General features: G+C 38.6%; 1 long non-coding RNA gene across 1 annotated transcript in view; it reads right to left on the bottom strand.

Annotated features, from left to right (window-relative positions):
• LOC134299284 (uncharacterized) overlaps positions 1–26,894 on the bottom strand; it is a 205,995-nt gene that overhangs the window by 106,280 nt on the left and 72,821 nt on the right. The gene's annotated exons all lie outside the window — the stretch shown is intronic.

Here is a 26,894-nt window from a genome sequence, read left to right as displayed (position 1 = left end):
TGTTTCTTTCATGGAAACTCACCATAGACAAGTACATGGTTCTTTTCATAATTGCACAGGTCCACAGACCAGATTTTGTTCAGCATTGCTATAAACCATGTACATATGTAGACTGTACTCCTTCCAGATCTGTATGCAGAATTATTGACCCTTAAAACTTAAGTCTTTATGTTGGGAAGACATTGTCTAAAACGAGTTTGCAAATAGAGTTGAAGATACTGGGGGGAAAATTTGAATTTAGATTACTTTGAAAAAAGAAATGAACTGGAGCATCATTCTCAATAACCAGTTCAGCAACAGATCTCTCCTTGTCATGCTCTGAATGTAAAATTGCTGAGGCATAGAAAGAGCCTAGAGATGTTCACCAAAAACGTTTGTTTGTTTTTTTAGCAGATTCAGAACAAAACTTACAACTTTGTGAAAAATAGTTATAAGGGAGAAAGAAACACCTATATTCAATTTTGTGCCAATTCCTGATGTTTTATTCTACCATCATGATGTCAACATCATGATAGATGAATTGGAGACAGAATTGTACTCTTTTACTTCTATCCTCTGGGAAACAACATGCTGTATTTGGTGAGCGGGGGAATCACAGCTATGAACAAGAGACAGAAAATTGACTATATCTGCATTCAGACATGGGTTTCTTCTTGGGACTGTCAATCAGCCATTGAATCTTCAGGTTTCCACTCCTAATATCAGACCTAAAGACATTCCTGGGGGTATGAATTTATGTAATCTCAGTTTAAAGTCAACATATTCATACTCTGTTGCCTGGTTCATCTGATATTTAACGTCATACTGGACCATGTCTTGAATGCCACAAGCAGACATAATGGGTTCTAATCTGGTGTACTTTCTCCCATGTCAGAACATTTTAAAGCTTCTTATGCACCCAGCTGGGCTGGACTGCAGCATCTGATAGCTCCATGGTCATGCAAATTGTCAAGTCAGGGCAGAGCTCCCAGACTTGGACTATGTGTTCTTCAGCCAAGGTCCCTCCAGTCATTTGCTGGTGCTAGGGATCTGAAATCCACCAGGCAGAAGATACTGCTCTGTTGATCAGGCAACAGTGGAGGGCCAAGATCCTAGTGTTTATCTCAGAGCTGCCAGTTCAGAGGTTTTATGTTGTCTGCCAAATGCAAGAATGAATGATGCACACCAGTATTTATTTTATTTACCTAAAGAGTCATCCAAATCCACTCTGCTTATAACCTCAGCTTGAAACAGTTAAAGAACTTGAAGAAGTTATTTTTTTATGTCTGTTCAAAATGTCTAAGGTGAAATGTTCGTATCCTTCTCATTTACCAGAAATGGGAACTTGCACAGCAGGGCAGGTTTCATTGTGATGAAAAATAGTAGACCATATTTTACAGGGAGTGAGAGGCGAAAGAAATATAAGGTAATTTTTACTTCTTGTCCTCCCCGCAATTCTGCCCTGTCTGAAACCACTGTAAACTAGTTTATAAAACTATGGATCTTTCTATTTACTACCTTCTATTGACATTTTTGTTTACTGTCTTTCTTAGCTAGACTCCAATCTCCATGGGTCTGGGATGTGCTGTTTGTTTTACATTGCTCTGCAAAGCACCAGAGATGTGACTAGCAGTCTGTTAAATGAAAAGAAAATGAAAGCAACGCCTTTGCCAATTGACTATTGCCACCCATTTCTATCACTATTGTTTTGAGAATCACAACCTTCTGCTGATGCAGGGCATCTGATGTTAGACATTTCACTTCCGTCTAACTTTTTGAAAGCAGTTATGCAATGATAAATGGACTGGGATTTGATTGAAAAAGAGAGTTCAGACTGCAACAAATGTTTTTTCTTTGAATATTGTAAAAGATTACTTCTTGTTCAGCTGGTACAGCCTGTTAGCTGAACAGTACTCTGTGTGCTCTGTGTTCTCTTTCACAATGAAGTGCTTCATTTTCAGGGGTGATTTCCTCTGGAAGAAATAACCTCTCAATTTCAGGCTCCTTTTAAAAACACTTTTGTATCCCTGTTCCATGCTATTCTTTCACTACATCTATATTGGTTCTCGCCAAGAGCACCATAATAAAAACTTTTTGTCCAGTTATGAATGGAACAAGGTTCTTCTCCTCAACCTTTGGCAGCATGGTAGTTTTCAAGAACAATTTGTAAATTTATGCTCACGGTGCAGGCAGACATTCCTTTATTTCAATAGGCACTAAAGAGAAGACTAAAAAGGTGTTTTTCTTCTTTTTCTAAAGGTATCAGTCATTGCACAGGTCCAGACCTACTTATCCTGAAGAAGTTTTTTTTTTAATTTCAGAAATCTTAGAAGCAGTGCCTTGGATGTCACTTGTTTTCCCAACTTTTACCTCCAGAATCCAGCAGCAGTGCCCTAGAGAGCCCCTTCTTTTTATGGTGCCTCCCCAGGAGTTATAAAAGTCCCTCCCCCTTTATGTTTCTAGGAAACCCCTCATTTGGAAATCTGATTTCAAATTTGCTCCTGCAACTTGAATGATAACCAATAACATTTCTGTGAAACAATCAAGTATTTTATTAAGATGTCCTTGTCTTGGTTTTTGGCTGTTAATACCCCTCCCATTAGGAATATCACCTTGAAACTCAGCATTGCAATTTGACTAATAACAATTGGTCAGAGATTGAGACAATGAGGTAGGGATGTCATTGATAGACAGACAGAGTATACTGTATAATTAATGTAGCTTGACATCACTTTAAATATCATGGCTCAATGCTATGTAATAGTTAAGTAATTTGGTGAGGACCCAGCAGTCTTTGGCAGAGAAGGCTAAAGTCCTTGTAAAACTATAGCTTGCATGATTTCATAGCACTGAGCCATGGCAGTTAATATGGTGTCAAATTGCATTAATTCTGCAGTTCAGATGCACCCGGTGAGACAAACTTTTTATCTCTTATTATAAAAAAATCCAATCTATAATGGATTTTGCATACAGAAAGCGTGGCAACAAATTCTAAAGCAAATTTATGCCAGTGGTACAGTAGTAAGTTTGAAATGACTTGAAAGTACAACAGCAACTGTATATCTGCCTTAAGACCTATTCACACAAGGCTTTTTTTTTTTTACCCCGTTCTTCCATTTGTTGATAGGGCCTGCTAAGCATCATCAGTTGATTCCGGCTTGGCCCCACCTATATTCCTCCTGAAGTGGAGGGGAAGCATCGCAAAATGCTTCCTCCTCCATGACGTAGAGAAATGTGTTTTTTGGATGGCCAATTGAGCTACCTACATTTTCCTCTCAATTTACCCATATGATGGGGGAAAGGGTGGCAGGGCAATGCACATTGTGGCCCTTTCTCCCATATGATGGGACAGGGTGCCAATGAGCCTTGTCCAATTCCCACCATATGATAGGGGAAGGAGGGAGGGCTCGTGGGGCACCACAAACCACCCTGCGTGCTTTACCTCTTGCTAGCGACTGCTGGCAAAATGGCACGACCCCAGAGGCCATGTGAAGAGGTCCCTAGTGGATAGGTACACCTAATAAGTTATCTGTATATGTCATAGAACCAGGGCCAACATAATATGTTTTGGAACATAAAGCAAAATAAAAAAATGAACCCCCCATCATTTCATTCACAGAATATCCATCTTTCTTTATTGCCGGCTACAATACTTCATCTGCAGCAGAATGTCATCTTAGAAAATGGAAAACAGGTAGTACATGTACAGCTGTTTCTTCCAACAACTTTCTGCCCGTCCCTCTGCCCTAGAATCTGATACCTGAGGTTGGTTTCTCATTTTGCCTTAGGGTACAGCTGGGCTTGCTTATTGAAAAGGTGAAGAAAACTTAAATGGGTAGAGCAGTGGAAGAGCAGCATGTCTCCAGTAAATGACTCCAGTTACTGGTTCCTCAGAGCTGAGAACCATTCAGATCTCTGGAGAAATCATATAGTCCTAGTCACTTACATAGGCTCTACTGCATAACTGAAACAGTTCCAACCAATTATTTTACATGGCCTATCTCAAACCGAAGCCTTGTGGTCTTGGCTCTTAAAGAGCTTAATTTGGAGCTCAGCCTAGTTTCCTTGGCCATGGAAATACAATCTCTTTTCCAAACATTCTAATGCCTGTTAAGAGCATTTCTGATAAGCTACCAAAAGTTGTCTACTTATTCTGGAGATCAGAAACTTTGCTCAGATGTACCTCCATTATGTTGGTTCAGTTCTAATTAGAGCTTATGAAACATTGCTGTTTTAGATTACAATTTGCACAATCCACCAGCCATACAGGTTGGAGGCTTTGAGGAACTGTGATCCTAGAAAATAACTTTTCCAATTGGGCCTCACCAATATTTGACACCAGAAAGGTAGGAATGAGCATACAATGATGTAAATTGAGTCACACTCTCCAAAATGTTGCTGTTATGCAGGTTGACATCATTTTAACTTCTAGGGCTCGATGCTATGGAATCCTGGAGCTGTAGTTGGATGAGGCACTATTTGCCAGATGAGGCTAAAGACCTTGTAAAACTACACATGTCAGTGTTCTATAACACTGAGTCATGGCAGTTAGAATGATGCCAAACTGCATTACTTCTACAGTGTAGATACACCCTAAGTATCATTATTTATTTATTTGCCATATTTATATCCCACCCTTCTCACCCCGCAAGGGACTTAGAGCGGCCTTACAAAAAGACAACAATGTGATGCCACATAACATACAAATAATAAAATAAATACATTAAAATTAACAAGTTTAAAACATCTCAACATTAAAACAAAACAAAAAAAACCCAACTAATTAAAACCACATAATCCAAAATCGTAATCATAGCCATTCCAATTGTCATTGCACTATTCTGTATTTTTTTATTCCACTGTAAATTACTGTCCAAAAGCTTGGTCCCATAGCTACGTTTTTTACTTTTTTTTCTGAAGGTCAGGAGGAAGGGAGCTGATCTAGAATGGATTAGATGGATCAATTGTATATTTTATTGGGGTTTAAAATAAAAATTGTGAATTAGTTTATTTTGCAAAGTCTTTTGGACAGCCTTGATTCATAGGCTGAGACTATTGCCTTAACTCTTATGTTCAAGGACTTAGCTGCTGTGCTGCCACTGATGTCATTTCCATTTGACTTACTCAGGGCTACTGGGGATATGTGTAATTGCATTTGTCAGTGCAAAGGTTTCTAGATTGGGTTTGAATGCATTTGGTTTATTTTGGACAATTGGAACTATTTCTCTAAAGTATTTGTTCAGACATGAAGAATCCAGATTGTTTCTAAATTGGAATTTGGTCCTGGGATGGGATAGTTTAACCTCTTTTTGTTCCTGCTGTCAAAGGAGGTCTCCCCTTAAAGGATAAAATCCATGGTTTTGCTACCATAAAATATTCAAGGACCAGGCCTTTCATAGCTTAAATGCTTTTTAATATATTAAGACAACCGATCATTTAGAGGTGTCCTTTTTCCCTGTCACTAGTGTGTCTGAAAATTGGCATGATAATAGAAGGAATAGTCTTATCAAAGGAGTCAGGAGAGCACAGAACTAGAACAAAGCTTACTTTCATATGATGAATTATTCACTCCCACTAGCTGTTCTCCCACTATACTACCATAGGCACAAACAATATTTTCCCCTTTTTCTGTGTTGCTGATGAAATTAAATAAAATGGGCAATTGGCACATAGATTTGTAAACTTTCAAACCCCTTTCCATCTATTTGATATGGAACTGCCAATGGCATTTGGCAACACAATCAAAACGCTATTGACTTTGTCTCCTACTGCTGGAATATGCCTTTCAAGAGATTTCTCTGAGGGAATACGGCCCTTGAGAGAAGTTCCCCCATCCTTGCTCATGTTCAATGAAACCTAGATAAGGATTTCACATCTGAATATGTTATGTACAGACCTCCCATCTATCTCATCCTATTCTACTCTTTCCTATGAAGAGAAATATTTCCAAACAATTTGAAAGTATCATAAGGATTTCACAATTGTTAGTACTTTTCTTTGCATTGTGGGCTTTTCAGGTGCTCAACAAAATAGAACAAAAATAGTATATTAATACCAGGCTTGCCATAGTTCCCAGTTGTCTAAAATATAAGGTATGACAACCTTTAGGTGAATTGTTGTAATACTATAGTAGTGCATAGTTCAGTCAATCTCATGTAAAAACATAAAAACACAAAGGGATTTTTTTTGTTCATAATTGTTTGTTTGCAATTCTTACCAAAGTTGACAGACTTACTCCTGAATAGAAGGCAATTCATAAAACATTCAATAACTTTAGAAAATCTGCTATAACATGTGGTGTTTTTTGAATACACAAAAGTCTATATATTCTTATGACATAATAGCAGTGGGTATTGTGTATATAGAATTATACAACTAAGTCATTTCTGGCACAGTTTTCTCTATTTCTGTAATTTATGAGAAAGATCCTCCAAGTGTAAAATATGTGTGTCTTTCCAATGAAAGAAAATTTGTCAGCCTCTGATTAGAGCCCAGATTTGATATTTGCAGCAAGAACTTTGTAATGTGTTGATGCTAACTCTAAATTCTGGCAAGATGATGATAATGAAGAAGAAGAATGAAATAAAAAGAAGAAATATATGCAGTTACCATTAGTTCATCTTTACGGATTTTCATAGGCCATAACTAACAGAGTCCTTAGATAAGTCTAATATAAAGAGGTGAAGGAGACATAAGCATAGAAAAGGAAGAATATGAGAAAATGGTATTGCTTCAACTTCATTATTGGGTTAACATTTTAATAGCAAGTTATTGGGGTTGCTGTAGTCTAAGTACTATAAAGGCACCAGATCTTGTCTGATCTTGAAAACTAATCAGGGTCAACCTAGTTATTACATGGATAACCAGGAGACACCCAATGAGACCAAATGCTTTAAGCCATATTTCAGAGGAAGGAACTGCCAAAACCACCTCTGAGAATTCCTTGCTTAAGAAAACCCAATGAAAAGTTCACAAAGTTGTTACAAATTGTCAGGTTACTAGAAGACACGTAGGGTTGTTAGTTTGCATTCATCAAAACTCATGAAGATAAAGAGATGAAGAAAATTTGGAACAAAAATATTTATTTTTTACTTTTTGTATTCTCCTTTTTTCTATTTTCTCATACTCAACATAGTTTAGAACATATAATCAAAATTTCACCATTAAACAATTAAAAGTAAATAAAAGTATACACTGAGACACGTTTTTGTCCTAATGTATCTTTAATTGTATTGACCATCACCTGCCCTTTTCTTACCTTGCTTTGGAAGAGATTTTTTGAGCTCTTTACCATTTTCTTAGAATGTTTCCGTTCTGAATCATTTGTTTTGTCCATTGTTATTGTCAGATTTTTCAAAATAACCAAGAGAGCTTGGCCTAACAGTCCTTTGTGTTTTGTAAAGTGCTCTTGGTTCTTTTCAAATTGGTCTTGGCAGCGGTCTTTTTGTTCCATGCAGAAGTCTTTGCCACCTGATTCCTTTAATTGGAGAAGCAGGGGATACAGTCTGGAACTTACTGCATATAAAGTACATCCTCTAGCAGAGCTACAATCAGGGTCCCTTACTCCACCGAGCTTAGTTATCATTTGGTGCCATATCCCATCCCTACCTTGCCACTGGGATGTGGTAAATTTGCCTATCTATCATGGAAACTCTTAGAACAATTGGATAGTGCTTTATATTTTGTAGACTGGCTCAAAATGACACTAGATCAGGGGATTTTGTGAGAAATTAAAAGAATACCAACTTGCCAACTCTGTTCAGTGAGGAATAGAAAGAATTATGGTTATTCCATGGCTTCAGAAGTGAGTCGTACCCATTTGATTTGCACCTAACACTTGTTCAAAAACAGAGCTTTGGTAAAAAATGTTTTAGAAATTGCAAAAGATTGCAACTTCCAAAACCATGTTGGCAGTGCGATCTGAAAGTTGCATTCCTTAAAAAAAGTAATATTTTCTGCATTTTTGTTCAAGAATGCAGGTGGTCCTTGCTGAACTGTTTCTGACCATGTGCCTGACTATGCTCCTTTTCCCAGTTTGGACACAAATTATGGCAAGAGATCAGGATTCTCATCCCCGAGAAGGCAGCTGAAAGCCTATGCATCTTTCATGCAAATATTACACAGAATTTGAAATGATACTATCACTAATAAAAATGCACCATTATTGTAATTTTTCAAATATATTTAAATTTAATATTGGTGTTAGTAAGCAATGCATATTCTGCTGCACTGATGAGAGCAATAGGAAGTCCATCCCATTTATAATGTAGGGCCATAAATAATTTTCCAGATACTCTCAATGATTTATTGCACTGTCTGCTTTTAATGAAAATTATACTTGATAGAATAGTTTTCTTTGGTTTTGGCTGCACACAAGATGTACTGTAAAGAAAAACTGTGGGGAAATTAGGTCTTATTAATTTAAAAAAGTGTACGCCATTGGCTGATTCACCACTTGCTTTTGGCAGGTTTCATGCCATCCACTGAAATCAATGAATAATGTGGGAATCTGTCACTCTGCTCAAACAGATTTTTCCTATATTACACATTGTGAATCAACATTACTTTAAGTCTTTAACTGCTTTGATGTCCAGGCAGAACAAAGTTTCATTGTTTTCAAAGAGGCCTACCTCCAGGTAAATGAATATCAAATTGTAATCTCTTCTTCACTGTGGGGAAAGAGTAAAATGATCTTGATTTTGTTCATTTATCAAATTATTGTATAACCTCCAAATGTGAGTGTCCTCATGGGAAGTTAAAAGTAGATTTTGTGGGCCAGTTAATGGTTAGGTGGATAATGGTGATCCAACCAAAATAACTCTACCAGAAACAGAAAGTAAATGTATGCAAGTAGATGTCTACAGATAACATAAGCAACAAGACAAAACATGGAAAAGATTTGGATTTATATTGTTGAGAGAACATCAATCCTTTTTTAAGAAAAATTTAGCTTGGCACAAACATGACTGGCTGCAGAGGAACCAATGAATTTCTGACAGATTTGCTTTTAAGAGACAAAGGTAATAATTCAGTAATAATATGGTATGTTCAAACAAACTCAGACTGTTTTTTGCCTTCTGCTGGGAACTGTAGTTTGGGATTTTTTTCCCCTACCACATACATTATTCAGACATCAAATAATGGAACTGAAGGAGGACATGGATACGAATTATATAGTCCTTCAGATCTTGCTGAACAGCTGTTCCCCTCACTCTTCAACAAACAGTGCACTGCATTTGTGGTCAATAATGCAGTAGAGGGATTTTGCTCTTCCCAGTAAACCTGGGATTAAGCTTTAGACCGCTGTTTTGTAAACTAGGATTTCCAGTGGCTTATTTATTTATTATTCAAACTATTTGTTTATTGCCTCTCAGCCTATCAGAACACACAACTGATAAAAAATACTTCAAAACTTTAACCAGTTTTGAAAGCCACAGAAATAAAACAACCACAAGCCACTGGTTTTGAGGACCAAATGTCCTGAGGAAAAGCACAGTTTTAGCTGCTTCCCAGAAGCTAATGGAGCCAACTTGATTTTCCATGAAAGAAAATTCCACAACCAAGGTGTTGCTGCAAAGAAAGCTCACCCATAAAAGCTCGACCTCAAGGGCATCAAACTCAAATGGATGTCCAAAGAACTTCTAACTGAGCTAAAACTCAAAAGTGACATGCACAAGAAGTGGAAAAGGGGAGAAATCACCAAAGAAGAATTCAAACTTATAGCCAACTCCTGTAGGGAAAAGGTTCGCAAGGCTAAAGCGCAAAATGAGCTCAGGCTTGCCAGGGACATTAAAAACAACAAAAAAGGCTTTTTTGCTTACGTTGGTAGAAAAAGGAAGAACAAGGAGGCGATAGGGCCTCTGCGAGGAGAAGATGGGGTGATGGCGACAGGGGACAGGGAAAAGGCAGAACTGCTTAATGCCTTCTTTGCCTCGGTCTTCTCACAAAAAGAAAGCCATCTTCAACCTCAGCAACATGAAATGGACGAAGGATTTGGGGAAATCCAACCCCAAATAGGGAAACAAGTTGTCCAGGAACACCTGGCCGCTCTAAATGAATTCAAGTCGCCAGGGCCAGATCAACTACATCCAAGAGTACTGAAGGAACTAGCGGAAGTTATTTCAGAACCACTGGCGATCATATTTGAGAGTTCTTGGAGAACGGGAGAAGTGCCAGCAGATTGGAGGAGGGCGAGTGTGGTCCCTATCTTCAAGAAGGGAAAAAATAACGACCCAAACAATTACCATCCAGTCAGCCTCACATCGATACCAGGCAAGATTCTGGAAAAGATCATTAAGGAAGTGGTCTGCAAACACTTAGAAACAGATGCAGCCATTGCTAAGAGTCAACACGGATTTACCAAAAACAAGTCATGCCAGACTAATCTGATCTCTTTTTTCGACAGAGTTACGAGTTGGGTCGATACAGGGAATGCCGTGGATGTCGCGTACCTGGATTTCAGTAAGGCCTTCGAGAAAGTCCCCCACGACCTTCTGGCAAACAAACTAGTAAAATGTGGGCTAGACAAAACTACAGTTAGGTGGATCTGTAATTGGCTAAGCGAACGAACCCAAAGGGTGCTCACCAATGCGTCGTCCTCATCTTGGAAAGAAGTCACGAGTGGAGTGCCGCAGGGCTCCCTCCTGGGCCCGGTTCTGTTCAAAATCTTTATTAATGACTTAGACGAAGGGTTAGAAGGCACGATCATCAAGTTTGCAGACGACACCAAACTGGGAGGGACAGCCAACACTCCAGAAGAAAGGAGCAGAATTCAAAACGATCTTGACAGACTAGAGAGATGGGCCGAAACTAACAAAATGAAGTTCAACAGGGACAAATGCAGGATACTTCACTTCGGCAGAAAAAATGGAATGCAAAGATACAGAATGGGGGACACCTGGCTAGACAGCAGTACATGTGAAAAAGATCTTGGAGTCCTTGTGGACAACAAGTTAAACATGAGCCAGCAATGTGATGCAGCTGCTAAGAAAGCCAACGGGATTCTGGCCTGCATCAATAGGGGAATAGCGTCTAGATCCAGGGAAGTCATGCTCCCCCTCTATTCTGCCTTGGTCAGACCACACCTGGAATACTGTGTCCAATTCTGGGCACCACAGTTGAAGGGAGATGTTGACAAGCTGGAAAGCGTCCAGAGGAGGGCAACTAAAATGATCAAAGGTCTGGAGAACAAGCCCTATGAAGAGAGGCTTAAAGAACTGGGCATGTTTAGCCTGCAGAAGAGAAGGCTGAGAGGAGACATGATAGCCATGTACAAATATGTGAGGGGAAGTCATAGGGAGCAAGCTTGTTTTCTGCTGCCCTGCAGACTAGGACACGGAACAATGGCTTCAAACTACAGGAAAGGAGATTCCACCTGAACATCAGGAAGAACTTCCTCACAGTGAGGGCTGTTCGGCAGTGGAACTCTCTCCCCCGGACTGTGGTAGAGGCTCCTTCTTTGGAGGCTTTTAAACAGAGGCTGGATGGCCATCTGTCGGGGGTGCTGTGAATGTGATTTCCTGCTTCTTGGCAGGGGGTTGGACTGGATGACCCATGAGGTCTCTTCCAACTCTACTATTCTATGATTCTATGATTCTATTTTCATCAAAGTCCACATCAACCTTGCGGTTGCCTTAAAATGGCTGTTGAATCAATGGGCACAGAATGCATGGATACAGAGGGCCAACTATAGGTTTTTTAAAATCGTGGTTGGTGCTTTTTAGTTTTCACCCAGTTTAGGTATTAATGAGTGATAACTCCCTTCAGTTTTTATTATCTGCCATGCAGACTGGGCAAACAAACTGCAGTCTTCCAAATGTTGTTGTGTGGTATTACAATTCTCATCAGCTCAAATGATGTCTACTGATGAGGGATAAAGGAGTTGTAGTCCAGCATCTGGAGGTCCATATAGAATGACATGGTGGGCTGAATTCAGCCTGCAAGCCCTGAGTTTGACACATGTGCTCCACTGAATTATTCAGATGTTAGGACTCCTCAGAGCTTTTGGAAAAAAGGCTTAGACTTATTTGTAAAACAGATGAAACTAGTTTTTCATACAATACTTATCTTAAACATGGTCTTATGGAGGAGAGAGAATATGGTTTAGGTTACAGTGGCACAGGAAAAGGGTGGATATAATAAAAACAACAGAAAGTTACCAGAAAGATGCTGTGCTTAATCTCATATTATAGCCTGTAAACTAGCAATTAAAAATATAGTCATGCAAAGTTTGTATCTGAGAACATCAAGTGTAAAAACATTTGGAGGGGAAATAAGGAAAGGATGTTCATCATGTCTCCCAGAGAAGAATCTGGGGTCCACAGAATCTCCTGATGGCCACAGAAATAGCCTTGAGACCCACATGCACCTTTTGGACTATGCTTTCCTTATCTCTACTTTGGAATACAAGTCATTCAAATTTTTTGACTAAATCATGCCTATCTCTTCCACTGGCAATAATTGAGTCCCCTTGGGGTAGAGAAAGGCAGGGTATAAATAAGGTAAATTAAATCAATAAATAAATGATGGATAAGACTACTGGGAAGTGTAAACCAAAATATTTGAAGGGCCCAATGTTCCTCCCTGTTTTGGAGTGAAAGGAAATATCTTCAAAGACTGGAAAAGAAGTAATTTTTGTCAGACGTTGTGTGTACGAGTCTTGGCCTAAGTGAGCTAGGTTGAAAGAAGAAACTGTGTTTTTCCCCTCCTCTTTATTATAGTGAAAAACACTTTCCTTCCATTCATAGCAAGGACAAGAGTCTCTAGTCTACAGCCTCTCATCACGATGTATGAGAATATTTGTGGCAAAAAAATGCCAGTCCTTATGAATGACATGTCACTTCTTTCCTTAACTTTTGGGGGAGGCATTCAGGGATATTCTGATGAAGGGACAGTGACAAAGGTTGTATGAACATGTGCTTGAAAATCAAGGGGTGGCAGTATTTGCTCATAATGAAAGCAGCTACCTCGGGAAGACTTGTCATACTCACGGCTGCAGGCAGAGCACTGTCTTGATTTAATCTCATTTGTACAGCCCATCGCAATTGTAAACAACAGCACCAATATTAAATAGTGCAGGATGACTCTCCCTTATCCAAAAAGCTTGCGCCCGTATTTTTTAAATATCTGCATTTGCATATACAATAGAATCTCACTTATCCAACATAAAGGGGCTGGGAGAATGTTGGATAAGCCAAAATGTTGGATAATAAGGAGGGATTAAGAAAAAGCATATTAAACATCAAATTATGTTATGATTTTACAAATTAAGCACCAAAACATCATGTTTTACAACAAATTGATGGAAAAAGCAGTTCAATACACAGTAATGCTATGTACTAATTACTGTATTTATGAATTTAGCACCAAAACATAGCAATGTATTGAAAACATTGGCTGCAAAAACATTGACTGCTAAAAAATGACTTCAAATAAAGATAGAATGGCATAAAATGAACTTACAGTAACAACATTGTTGGAAGTAAAATCCATAAGAAGTTCAGTCCTATGAAGATTTTAAAAGATCTGTGATCCTTGCCCGCCTAGAGAAACAGCTGTGGATTTGGGCAGGAGGCAGACTGCGTTGGATAATACAAAATGTTGGATAAGCGAGACTCTACTGTACATAGTTATTGTAGGATGGGGGAAAAATATAGATTTATGTAAGTCAGTTGCCAACATTCCTTTTCACTAAGGAATACAACCCATAATGGGTCTGTGCAGACAAGGACAGACTTGGGGTGCCGTCTACATTGTGAAATTAATGCAATTTGTCACCACTTTATGGAATCCTATGATTTGTAGTTTGGAAAGGCATTGGTATTGTTTTGCAGAGAAGGCTAAAGTCACAACTTCCATGATTCCATGGCATTGAATCATGGCAGTTAAAGTTATGTCAAACTACATCTGTGAATTGGTGCTCACTTACCTGGGATTAGGGGTGTTTACATCTATCAAATATACATTTGTAGAATTTGTCCTTATCTCACTTCTGTAACCAGACCATTTCTGCTTTCAGCCATTGTTGCTATTTTTTTTTTACACAGGATGAAATTTATCTCTTTTTTGTAGACACATGTTTTGAAAATGTGAACATTTTTGTGGACGTTTTTAAAATTGTACACACATACACATTGCATTGGCAAAAGCATACTTGTGTTGTGTTTTGAATTCATTAGAAATATTTGCCTTTTTCTATGCAAATTTTCATACATCTGTATTTTCTCAAATGTGACTGCTGGTGTCTGGTGGCAAACAGATCATGGAATGCTAACTGCATCTGGTCTGAATCCAGTCCAAGCTGTGCAGAACTGATAATACCAGCTGATTTCCCATCCATCATTTCCCAAGAGCATCTTCTACTAGGTTTGGTGTGATCAGGCTCAGTGACTCTCTCAGCCACAGTTGAGTGTGCCAGATGTGCTTTTTCTTTAAAGTGACTTTTATTAAAATTGTATATACATACAGTAAAGTTAAAGCAAAACACAGGAAAAAATGAAAAAGCAATACTTGAGAATATCCCCTTCTAAAACATGGAATTATATATAAAAAACAAAATTGAATACTAGTGACTTCCAACTAGATAGATTTCTCATACAATCTTACCTCTTTGTAACCTACATTTTACAATTCTATTCATTGACCCATATTAATTTTCAAAACCAAAAACCATCAATTTGCTTTTGATTTTTTGACAAAAAGTCCACATGTTTCCAAAATGTTACTAATGAAGGTAATAAACTACCTGTCCATCTCTGACATATAATCATATTGCTGTTGTAAGTTTATATTGAAATATGTTCCAATACTTCCTTTTTAATGCTTCATCCAACAGTCCTAGAAAAAACAACTCAGGTTTTAATTAGTCTTCAGAATTCTCTCCATCATAATATGTGTCTGCACCCTAAACTCGGTCCAAATTTTCTTCTCCCAGCAGACATAGGAGTGGCTTTAGTATTTCAGTAATGTATGAAACAAGGAGTATATAGCACAGATAAACTGAAAAGAATCGGAATAGGCTCAAAACTCTGTTTCTCTCATCTAGTTAAATCTCTATCTTTCTCTGTCCACCTACCTACCTACCTATTTTATCGTCTGTCTATTTGCAGCTTTTATCTATCACGTTTCAGCCCACTGTAGCCCTCAAGATGATAACCAATTAGTGACAACAGTTACAAGAAAGTAGATCGCAACAAATTAAAACTAGTGGTTCGACTAAAAATCTTAATGAAGAAACTGGGTGAATTTGGAATAAGTGGCCTTTTGGTGGCAATCGGCTGGATGTCACCCAACCCTAGAATACACCCTCTTTGTGGCACTCGTATCTACATAAGAAAAGTACTGCAACCTTAAACCACCATTATATTTCTCACACTGTCTAATTGGGTGCCTCTGGAAATCCCACAAATGGAACATGAGAGCAATACCCCTCTTTCCCTTTATTCACTGACAACAATATGTTGCCCCTAATGCTGGAGATAGCATATACATGTCATGATTGTATTTCTATCTTCCCATGAATTCATATTATCCTCATTGAAAGCCAAATTGGTGGTCATCACCACATCTCATGATCTTTGGAGTAGAGCTCCTGGAACTGTTTTTAATGTGTATGTGGAGGTGCATGCATGTAACCACTGGTAGGTGAGTAGTTATTAATTTTTCCTACTTACAGGTAGATCTTTATGAAACAATGAAAACACAACAGTAAATTCTTCCTCAGGGATAACTGGCTACTAGGATAGTAAGTAAAAAAGAAGAAGATCTTCTGGTACCGATGGATTAAACCTTCCTCCCATAATTAAAAAGAAAACTATCACTGATCATTCTATAAAAACAGCAACAACAAAGCAAACTCGTCTAACAACTAGTGTTGGCCATCAACTCTTTGTCGAAGAAGTGTGGGCTGGTGGTTGACCATTTTCTTTCACCTTTGAGTTTACATGGTTCCTTCTTCCCTAATATATCTTTCTGTATGTGCGTATCAGTTTGACTGGTTCTTAGGAAGATGATGATGATGATGATGATGATGATGATCCTTCTCCAAATGAGCTTTCCAAAGCTGTGTTAAGATTCCATGGTATTTACATCTGAATTTTTCACATTACCCTAGAAGTCTGGGAACGATCCAGAATTTAACAACTATTAATACTGCAGAGACTGCTGATCCTTTGTTAGTTGCCAGACTGAAATTTCACTCCAGTGAAATCTACACCTTCCTGATATACTGGAAGCACTGTTGTTGTTTTCTCCTTCCTCTGCCTTTATCTCTGCTGTGCAGAATTAAAATAGATTTGAGATGCATCAAGATGCATGGCACATCCTACGTCTGTTTATTATACACTGTATTTGACAACTTAAAAATGACATTCATTGTTAGTCTTTAGAAGCCATCCAAGAGATTTGTTTACAAGCTGCCAGCTACCATTAAGTTGAATTATATGCTTATGTGGCCTTTGATAATGCCAATTTTATATACAATGGCTAAAGCCTGTGTTTTAATATTTAGGTGGCATAACCAGGTTGTGTGGGGATAAAAAACCTACTTATTTATGAGACATTAAAGGTTTGATTCCTCTCCCTGTATTTTATTCATGGTCCTTTACCCATCGTTTTGTTTCAAGTGTGCTTTCTTGTTTGGATGATAGAAAGCTAATGTAATAATAACTCTGATGTTATTACAATCCAAAGTTTACTCTGCACATTGAAAATAGTAAATGCTTCCTTAACAGATGAAAGAAAGATCCCAAATCTTCATGGATCAAAGTCAGATGATTTCAAAGATATTAGCAGCCCAATCCTGTGTGCCTACTCAGACCTGAGCATCATTGATGTAACTCATAATGTGCAGTGTTAAGTATTAAGTTTTAAGATCTATCTTTAGGTAGGCATCCAGAAAAGTGGTTTGCAGTCCACAAAATATTATACTAGGGATTTCTTTTTCTCATATAGTCCCTCTTGATTCCAATTAGCTATGACAAGTCAGTGATTTCATAGCATGTAGTTAATTAATCTCAAGGAGGGAGGAGATGACTGTTCCAGAGATATCATGGGCTTTTGAATCACATTATGTGAGGACGTGCATGTATTTTTGTGAAATGCATCAATGTCTGGTGAAAGGTTCAATGCTACTATATCTAGAAGGAACAAGAGCATCAGAGCAACTTGTACATCAGTTTTTCTCAACTCAATGGCTTCCAGATTTGTCAGTCTCCAAATGCCATAATTTCCAACCACCATGACTATATTGCCTGGAGAATATACTTATTCTCACCCCACCTATCTGAGAACCACCAGTCCATGGAAAAGTATTCTATGGTTTCACCATTTATAGAGCATTATTTATGGAGCCAAAATAGCTGCATGCTTACAGTGCATATGTTTGCACTACAGGCATCCTTCAATATCATGATATGACCCCTAATAAACAGTCTTTGCCTTAGATATGTACACTGAGAGCTTTCCCAGAAGAGAGATAGGATTTTATTCAATACCTTTGGAGACTACTGATACAGTGCTACCACAAAGACCCTTTAAAGTTTAATGTAGGTCAGACTGTTGGTTTTTTAATCACTTTTGAAAATAGGTCATTGGAAACCAAGGTGCTGAGGAACTCTTGAAAATGTACTCTAGTCGGCAAGTGATTGGAACTCCAGTGAACACTGTCCCTTCCATCTTTTCTGTGGATTTCAAATAGGACACATTAATGCGGGAATTCTAATGGGAAGATGATCAAGCAGCATGCTCTTATTTTGACCATTGAGTATGTGGTATATGCTTGAAATTGATATAATAATCAGATAGGTTTTGTCTATCATGAGAAATATGTTTGGGAAGCCAAAATTTTGCATAAGCACAAAGACACTCCAGCAAATTTGCATTATTGTTTTTTTTTCAATTTGCGTAATCTATTTTGATTGCCAGGGCAGAAATTTAAACATGGATTTCTTTTGATTTTGATTTTTGTGAGGGCCTGAGTAGATGTGAGAACAGCATGGAGACAAAAATAATTCAATACAGACAGTTTGTTAGAGAAAGAAACTAAATGGTTGATACAGAAAAATAACAAAATCTTATTAAACTGTGTAATTCAACTCATGTAGTCAGCACACTGTGAGCTTTCTGTGGCTTCCAGTTTTATAATAAATATAGATATCCCTTCACATTCACTAGGATTAGGGGTACAGGACCCCTGCAAAACTGGGAGGGAAAGCAATTTAACAAACACTTTGTAGGAATATCTAGGTTCCCCAGCTCTTTGATCAACATCTAGTGGAATTTGTCCACAGAGTCATGTTGGAGGACTTAGAGATTCCTAGAGAAACATACTGAACACATCCATGAATCAAATCCACAAAAGAGAACCCTGAAAATTGGAGGGCCAAATGTATTTTTTCAATCATGTTTTCAGCATTCTGAACAAAAATTATTTGCAAAGTAAGGTGCACACACACACAACAAGCACAAAAGAGCTGGTTGGAGTTGTCTAAAAAGATGGAGGAAAGTCATCAGTGCAAGAAGGCAGCAGAAATCACGGTTTTGAACAACAATGCAATTATATATACTGTAGTAGAATTTTTAAAAAAACTGTTATTCCATACAAAACCTTGTAATCTAGATCCAGATCTAGATATATCTTCTTCTGGTTTGCAACAGCAAGTCAACTCTACTCTGAAGGCTGGAATCTGACTCCTCCATATCCTGTGTAGCTATTTGTGATACTTAAGACCTTGCAAAGAAAAACATACACTACCCTTCGTAACAGTGTTTCTCAATCTGTGGGTCCCCAGATGTATTGGCCTCCAAGTCCCAGAAATCCTAACAGCTGGTAAACTGGCTGGAATTTCTGGGAGTTGTAGGCCAAAACACCTGGGGACCCACAGATTGAGAACCACTGCTTTGGAAGGAAGGGGTTGTGGATTATAATATATACCAGTTTTCTTCAAATAGGTCAAATGACAACCAAAGGGCACATATGGGACATGACTAATTCACAGTGAAAAAATTTCAAGTAGAAAAGCTAAGTACTGTAGTTTAAAAATAAATAAATATCTGAATGAAAGTAGTAGTTCCCACTAGAATGAAAGTGCTTAACCTTGGCTGGACTGTGTTTACATCCCATGTATTAGTGCTTTGGAAAGCCTTGAAATGTTCCATTGCACTTGCTGCTTTAGTTCATCTTTAGAATACAACTATTATAAATTCTTTTAACAGTAACATTGTCAAATTTTCTACCAAATAATACTGTCTATGGGAACATAAAATACAGTGTTCCCTCACTTATCACTGGGATTAGGTTCCAGAACCACCCGCAATAAATGAAAATCCGCGAAGTAGGGGCACTATATTTATTTTAATATTTATTCATTATTTTAGTAGTTATACACTATTTTAAGTCTTTATCAACCAGTCGTGTGTTGATAAATCGCCTCCTTCTCCTGTTGCCACTTGGGCTCCTTTTCTCTCCCTTTGGCTTCTCTTTCCTCCCTTCTTTAGGCTGTAAATTGTAATTTTTATGATTTATAATAGTCTTTTAGAGTTTATTAAAAAACCGCAAAACAGCGAATCTGCGAAAAGTGAACCACGAAGTAGTGAGGGAACACTGTATTGATTTCTATTTCATTTTTAAATGTTTGTGTTCCAAGTGTTTTTCTTTCTTTGTCTTTAGGAGATCAGCTGTAAAACCAGATGCAGGAACTAGAAAGCCAAATAACCTGAAGGGCAAGACATATCAGATTAACAGGTTTTAGTTGATGTGCAGCTTTCTCTGCAATGCCACAGTAGGAGTCTCCTCTATAAGAGTGTACCTACACTGTAGAATTAATGTGGTTTGACACTACTTTAAGTGCCATGGTTCAGTGCTATGGAATCTTGGGAATTGTCATTTTATAAGGCCTTTAGCTTTCTCTGCCCATGAATGCTAGTTCCTCACAAAATTACAAAATTCCACGATTTCATAGCATTGAACCATGGCAGTTAAAGTGGTGTCAAACTATTAATTCTACTGTGTAGATGCACTCTAAGGGCGCTTCCAGACAGTGTCAAAAGGCGGGTTTAAAAATTGGGGCAAAAAAACCTGGAACCTGACAAGTCCACACACAGACCTGTCAGTCCTAGAAAATAGTCCTCTGCTGTCCTCACACCTTCCTTTGAAAATGGAAGGCACCCCTTGCTATCCCAGTTACTTCTGGATTTTCCTGCATGTGTAGAAGGGCCCTTTAAAAAATCATAGATTTTCTGTGGTGGTATATTTTTTAGCCATCAGCTCTGAAACTCTTTTATTTGTAGACAGGACTATCTTTTCTCCTCTTTCGCGTGTTCATCCTCTGTTGTTTTAGCAATTCATTTATTTGGTTAGTTAGGTCACTGCAAAGTTCCTATCTTCCTTATTACCACACATAATGTGGGCAGATGAAAAAGGAGAGAAAACTCCCATTCTTCTAACATCATTTAGAAGTATGTGTTATTTAGAAATACCTGTTATTTAGGTGAGATAACTTCAGATGAGAAGGCAATATGGGTATAGTGGTTTCAGTTCAGTGAAACCAGAATCTACTCGTCCATAGAAACACATTGGATGGCCTTGGGCAGGGCATTCTCTCAGTCTTACAAGGCAATGAATCATCTTACAAGAAAACCATATGCTAGAGTTGTCTTGGCCAGAGTTGAAGGCACAATACGAGAACAAAAAATACAGATGAAATTCATTATATCTCACACCACAATCAGAGGTGCAGGAGTCCTGTTCTCTTTTGCATTTCACCATTCAAATCAAAATCCTCCTCAACAAGTTTCAAGTTTAGACCATAGCTCTGGACAACTTTTGCAGGACCAAAGGCCAATTTTCTTCCTCTAGGATGCCCATGGATTGCCAAACAAAAGCCAAAACAAAAGAAAACTGGAAAACTAATTAGAAATCGGCTTCAGGGAACATTTCATATTATGTAATCATGGCTTTATGATTCAATTGTTATTCCTATGGTTGTGTCCTACAGTATCCTGAGATTTGCAGTTTAGGTAGGAGTGTTTTAGAATTCTCAACTGTGGAGTTCTATGCTTTTGTAAATGACAAACTCCACAATTCCACAGCATGTTGTCATACCAGTTAAAGTGGAATCATAATACTAACAGGCTCCTGGTTTTGAAAAGTAGGGGTTTTTTAAAAAAAATTAAGCACTATAGGCCATTTTCAGCTCTATTAAAAGGTAACTTACTACTCAAGAGGTTCCCGGAAGAGACAAATTACGGTACCTCCTTTTCACTAGCGTTTTTATTTTTAGCCCCATAGGGTTGGAGGATGTTGGTATCTTAAATACATCCATGTGATCTCAAGGTGACAGTTTCTGCCCTCTCCCCTCCCCCCCCCCAACCTAGATTTTATGCAATGTAATTATACAGTTTTTTTAAAGAATGCTAGGTCAGGGGGGATTCTGTTGCAAAAGTAGTAGCAAAACTTCAAACTAGATTAAGGTACATGCTATACATAGCACACCACCTCCAGGGAAATATTCACAGACTATAGGTGTTGTTAACAGTCTTCTGCTTGTAGTAAACAACAGTGCACTAAAGTGATCACAGAAGAAATAAATTGCCCACAGTACGCATAATCTAAGATAATCACCCTCTTTGCTAAAAAGGATCTCACATATGCTAATGGGAGCTAAATTCACTGTTTGTAGTGAATAGAGGCAAACTAGAATGACTCATAGTCCTGATAATACAGATAACAATTACAGTTAAGAGTACACAACAATTTGGAATGAGTCACTAGGTACTTGAACCAGAGACGCATAACATATAATGTTTGGGGATGAGATGCTTAAAAAACCTGTGAAATGGAACTCGGAGTAAAATCTGCTCCATTTAGAAGAAAGACCACTAATGCTGTTCCTGAATTCCAAACCATTTAACCAAATACCTAAAAAAGGAAGGCTATATGACATGAATGGTGTTTCTATCAGTTGAGCTTTAGTTGGGAGAGCTCTGCTAATTATTCATGTGATTTGATCATCTTTTTTTCTGCTGGAAGTGACTACCTTGTCGGGTGCACATTTTAAATTGTAAAACACTGAACACATCTATTAAACGTCTAGATTTCTCTACTACATAGTGCTTAATACTGGTTTTGGCATTTTAAAATAGGTATCACGCTGAAAAGTTGGTGCACATTTTCATAAAGAATGACCAGAGCTTCATGTCTCTTTGTTTGGTGTGTGAGAACAAAAAAACATAACCACATTCTTTTTGAAAACCCAGTCTCTTTCACAACCCCTCTTGGGTGCAGTTATACTGAAGAATTACTGCAGTTTGACACCACTGGCACAATGCAATGGAATCTTGAAATGTGTGGATTGGCAAAGCTTCAGCACTCTTTGGAAAAAGAAAGCTAAATACCTTGTAAAACTACAATTCCTATTATTCCATTGCATTGAGCCATGGCACTTAAAGTAGTTTGTACCCTTTACCTCCTAAGGATCAAAGTAAAACCAGGCCTCAGGAATTATCAACAGATCTTCTGCCTCCCATGATTTTTTTTTCCAAAACAAAGACACAATAAACACAAATCCCTATCCTAATACTTAGCTAAAATACATTTAAGCACTCAAAAATTGATTACATATAATACATTTGGTAAAATCAGATTATTTTCCAAAGCAGGAGTGCATCATATCTTTGTGAATTATCTGTATATCTAGCTGGGAGGTACATTTCATTGCCAATTACTGTGCCCTTGTTTACTTTGACACTACCTTAATTGCCATGGATCCATGAAATCATGGGAACTATTGTTTCACAAATCTTTACCCACCCTGCCTCGGGGCTATAAGTAGGGTTGTTGTATGTTTTCTGGGCTGTATGGCCATGTTCCAGAAGTTCCTTACTTAGTTTCTCCATACCTCGCAATCTCTGGGGACGCCATATCATAGATATGGGTGAAACGTCAGGAGAGAATACTTCTGGAACATGGCCATAGAGCCCGGAAAACATACAACAACCCTGTGATCCCGGCCATGAAAGCCTTCGACAACACATAAATAAAGTATATTATATTATAATTATTCTCTTCCATAGAATGCTGGTTTCTCACCAAACTAGAACTTTCATGATTCTATAGCAATAAGCCATGATGTCAAGCTGCATTCATTCTACAGTGTAGATGTACCCTTAGGCTGAATCAATCTACACTTTCTGAAATACTCTAAAGTAACTGCACATGTTGTCATGGAAATACCCTGTAGCTCTTTAAGAGTCCAGACGGCCAGCCAGCTCAACAGCACTTCTATACTATTGCCCTGTCCTCTAGGGCCTGTTGTCATGAGAAGCAAGTTCCTGCAGAACTTTGCTGGCAATTCCACTTCTGTTGATGTCACAGCAGGATATCCAGCCATGTGATCTCCAGCAAAATTTGGTCAAAGAGCTGCTTGGAGTTGGTTGTTGAAACAAGGTGGATGTTTTTTGAAGTATGGACACTGGCTCGGCCCAGATTCAGCATAATCCAGATATCCATTAAAACCAGTTTCCCTTTTGCTGAATGAAAGGCCAGGAAGAGCGCTTCTGCTGTGAGACCAGCTTTATGTTGTGTGTGCAATAGTTGTGAGGTGAAACCGCTTAATTTGTCCTGTATAGACACAATCACCATTTCATTTCTTTTCCCTTCATTGTCTTCCCATCTTGATTGATGTTTGGTTGTGAAACTATGGGGACTATGAGGAGATTGCATGGTAATGTATGCCTAATTTGCGATATACCTTTCCTAATGTTCATACATTTATACATGTTTTTTTCCTAGTGTATCCATTTGTGTATGGATTTTCTTATTGATTGAAGCATGTTTGTGAACATTTAAAAATGTTCCTTTTGGAATTGTCTTACAATTTGCAATTTTTTTAAAAAATCCACAATTTATAATGTTCTTCTAAAGACAGAAGATGAATACACATGTCCAAATGTTTGCTAATTGTCATTGCTAAACCGTGAATTGAATATGTTTGTTAAAAGTGTTGACACATTTTCCTCAATCCCTGCTAGAGGTGGGAGTGTTAAACTTGTTTTGGTTTTGTGCACACACATCAACATTTTCCATAAACATATCTGCCCCTCCGGTGGTTCAGTGTGTTAAAGTGCTGAGCTGCTGAACTTGCAGACCGAAAGGTCCCAGGTTCAAACCCGGGGAGCTGAGTGAGCACCTGCTGTTAGCTCCAGCTTCTGCCAACCTAGCAGTTCGAAAACATGCAAATGTGAGTAGATCAATAGGCACCGCTCCAGTGGGAAAGTAACAGCGTTCCATGCAGTCATGCTGGCCACATGACCTTGGAGGTGTCTACGGACAATGCCGGCTTTTCGGCTTAGAAATGGAGATGAGCACCAACCCCCAGAGTCGGACACGACTGGACTTAACGTCAGGGGAAACCTTTACCTTTACTTTATCTGCCCCTCAAATGCACATTTGTACACAAGGGGAACGGTAGTCATTTGCTCAAACAAGCATGGTGTTGCATTATACTATTTGTTTCTTAATATCAGGTAGGTACTGAGGTGAGAATCTCGTTCATCTGATGTAGTTTTGCCTCCCAAGATGGATCCCTCACAAGATGGATTTGACCACATGGCAGCTTCAACTGTCTTTGTTGTTAGTTGTTTTTTAAACCTCTTGTTAATCATACAGTGGACGGATTTGGTTGACTAGTACTACAACAATGATTTATGGCTGCAACAGAAAACTTGTTCTTCCTCAATTGGGAATATTTTGTTACCTAAAGACCAGAAAATATGGCATGACATTTTTCTAATGACATGTAATTTTTTCCTGCATCACCTTTATTTCTTTTGACAGCAATTTCCTTTGTGTAAAGGTTCATGTTTCACAAGGATGACTGCACTGATTTTACCTGTTTCCCTTTATATAACAGAGTTATCATGGGATCTGTCTGAGGCTCCAGAGTTAAAACTGTAAAGTGGCAAAGAGAAAATATCAACAACTGAAGAGATTGTTCCCCACTACCACTGGTTTTCAAGCAGAGATGCAATTAACCCTCTTGACAAATTCCAGTAGCTTTCTCAGACACCTTCTCTATTCCATTGACACTTCCAAAACAGATTTCTCTATATTTCTTTGGGTTTGGGGCTGGTGTTATATTTGATGGTAGTGAACATGAGAATCACCTCCTGTGAAATTCTGCCAGACTTGATACACTTTCTTGCAAATTTTTGGTGATGGTTCCTATTGCATGACATTGTTAGCTATTTCTGGTCCACCACTGCCTATGACAAACCCATCTCTGCTACAGATGGGTAAAACATGTCAATAACCCCAGTTTGTGTCATAGTGCCACATTTTTTCCATGTGATGATCTCCCAATTTACTTCTGTGCCAAAATGTAGGGCAGATGTGACATCTGTGACCTCCTCCCCATGTTGTAATTTATTTAGTTAAATGTATTTTAATTTTAAAATTCACAGCAATTGTGAATTTGCTTCTACTAAAATGATTTAAAAAAAATCTGGAGTAGCACAGATGGCCTTTCACTGCTACCCAGAAATATGGCCATAGATCTGCAAAGCATCGCAGTAGTGTGACACTCATGAAATACTGAGGGTCATCAAATTGGTAAGGAGCTCCCAATGGCACAGTGGGTTAAACTCTTGTGCCAGCAGGACTGATGACTTGAAGGTTGGGTTGCTGACCTGAAGGTTGCTGCTTTGACTCCAACCCAGGAAGAATGCAGATGAGTTCCCTCTGTCAGCTCCAGCTCCCCATGTGGGGACATGAGCAAAGCCACCCACAAGGATGGTAAAAACATCAAAAACATCCAGGCGTCCCCTGGGCAATGTCCTTGCAGATGGCCAATTCTCTCACACGAGAAGCGATTTGCAGTTTCTCAAGTCACTCCTGTCACAAAAAAAATAATCAAATTGGTATGTTTCCATCCTAGTCACAGGAGTGACACTAAACAGTGGGTTCATGAAGCATAATCCTATGTTTCTTTGGTAATAGCCTAGGAAAGCCAATGTTTGTAGAAATTTCACTTCAAGCAAAATCTAGGGTCAAATCTAAGTGTGCAGTTCACACACACACAGAGGAGCAATATATATAAAGGGGAAATATTTTTTGTCCAAAGCAATAAAAAATATTGATGAGAATCCTGTTGACATCTCTAATGCTCCTGAGGGTCCCAGACAACTGTCCAGTATGCCCATGCATTAAGATGGCATTGCCCATAAACTCAGGCGAAAGCAAACTGTTGTATCCCCGCATACCTTGTAACTTCTTCTTTGTCAATAACCTTTACCATTTTGATCACATTTTGATGTTTATAGGCTATACATGTACTACTTCTCATCTCTGAAATGTTGTTGGGGGTGTATGCACTTACTATAGCATGTTATTATGTGCATCTTCTTGTAATATAGTGATGTCAAAACTCATTTTAATCTATATATATAATAAAAGTGAAATCGGAGTATGTATCAGCGTTTTGATTGGCCTGGCGGAATATGTGCTCGCGTTTTGATTGGCCTGGTGGAATATGGATCAGCTTTCTGATTGGCCGGCCGGAATATGGGCCAGCTCTGATTGGCCGCCACTTTCACAGGCCACTGGGATTGCTGAGGGAAAAACTACTACCAACTGGCTTCGTTCGGCCTACTTATCTCCTCAGAACTATGCTAGCTTTGGGACAGTTAACAGCTTTCGGCCTACACTTTGGTAATAAAAAACACCACTGCCACCACCAGGAAGGCCGGACCTGGACCAAACTTGACACACATCACCTCTACGATCCATGAACCCACTGACAACAGATGGCCCCCTTTGGCCCCTCTGCTGACATGTTTAAGGCCTTCCAGGCTGGCCCCACGCCGCTAGGCCCAAAAGGGGACGCCATCTTGCATCAGCTTTCAACTTCTTTGTAAGGCCC

Source organism: Anolis carolinensis, chromosome 5 (genome assembly GCF_035594765.1).
Source record: "Anolis carolinensis isolate JA03-04 chromosome 5, rAnoCar3.1.pri, whole genome shotgun sequence".
NCBI classification, from domain to species: Eukaryota; Metazoa; Chordata; class Lepidosauria; order Squamata; family Dactyloidae; genus Anolis; species Anolis carolinensis.
Note: the sequence above shows the minus strand (reverse complement) of the source record. Positions and strands in the feature narration are given on the sequence as shown.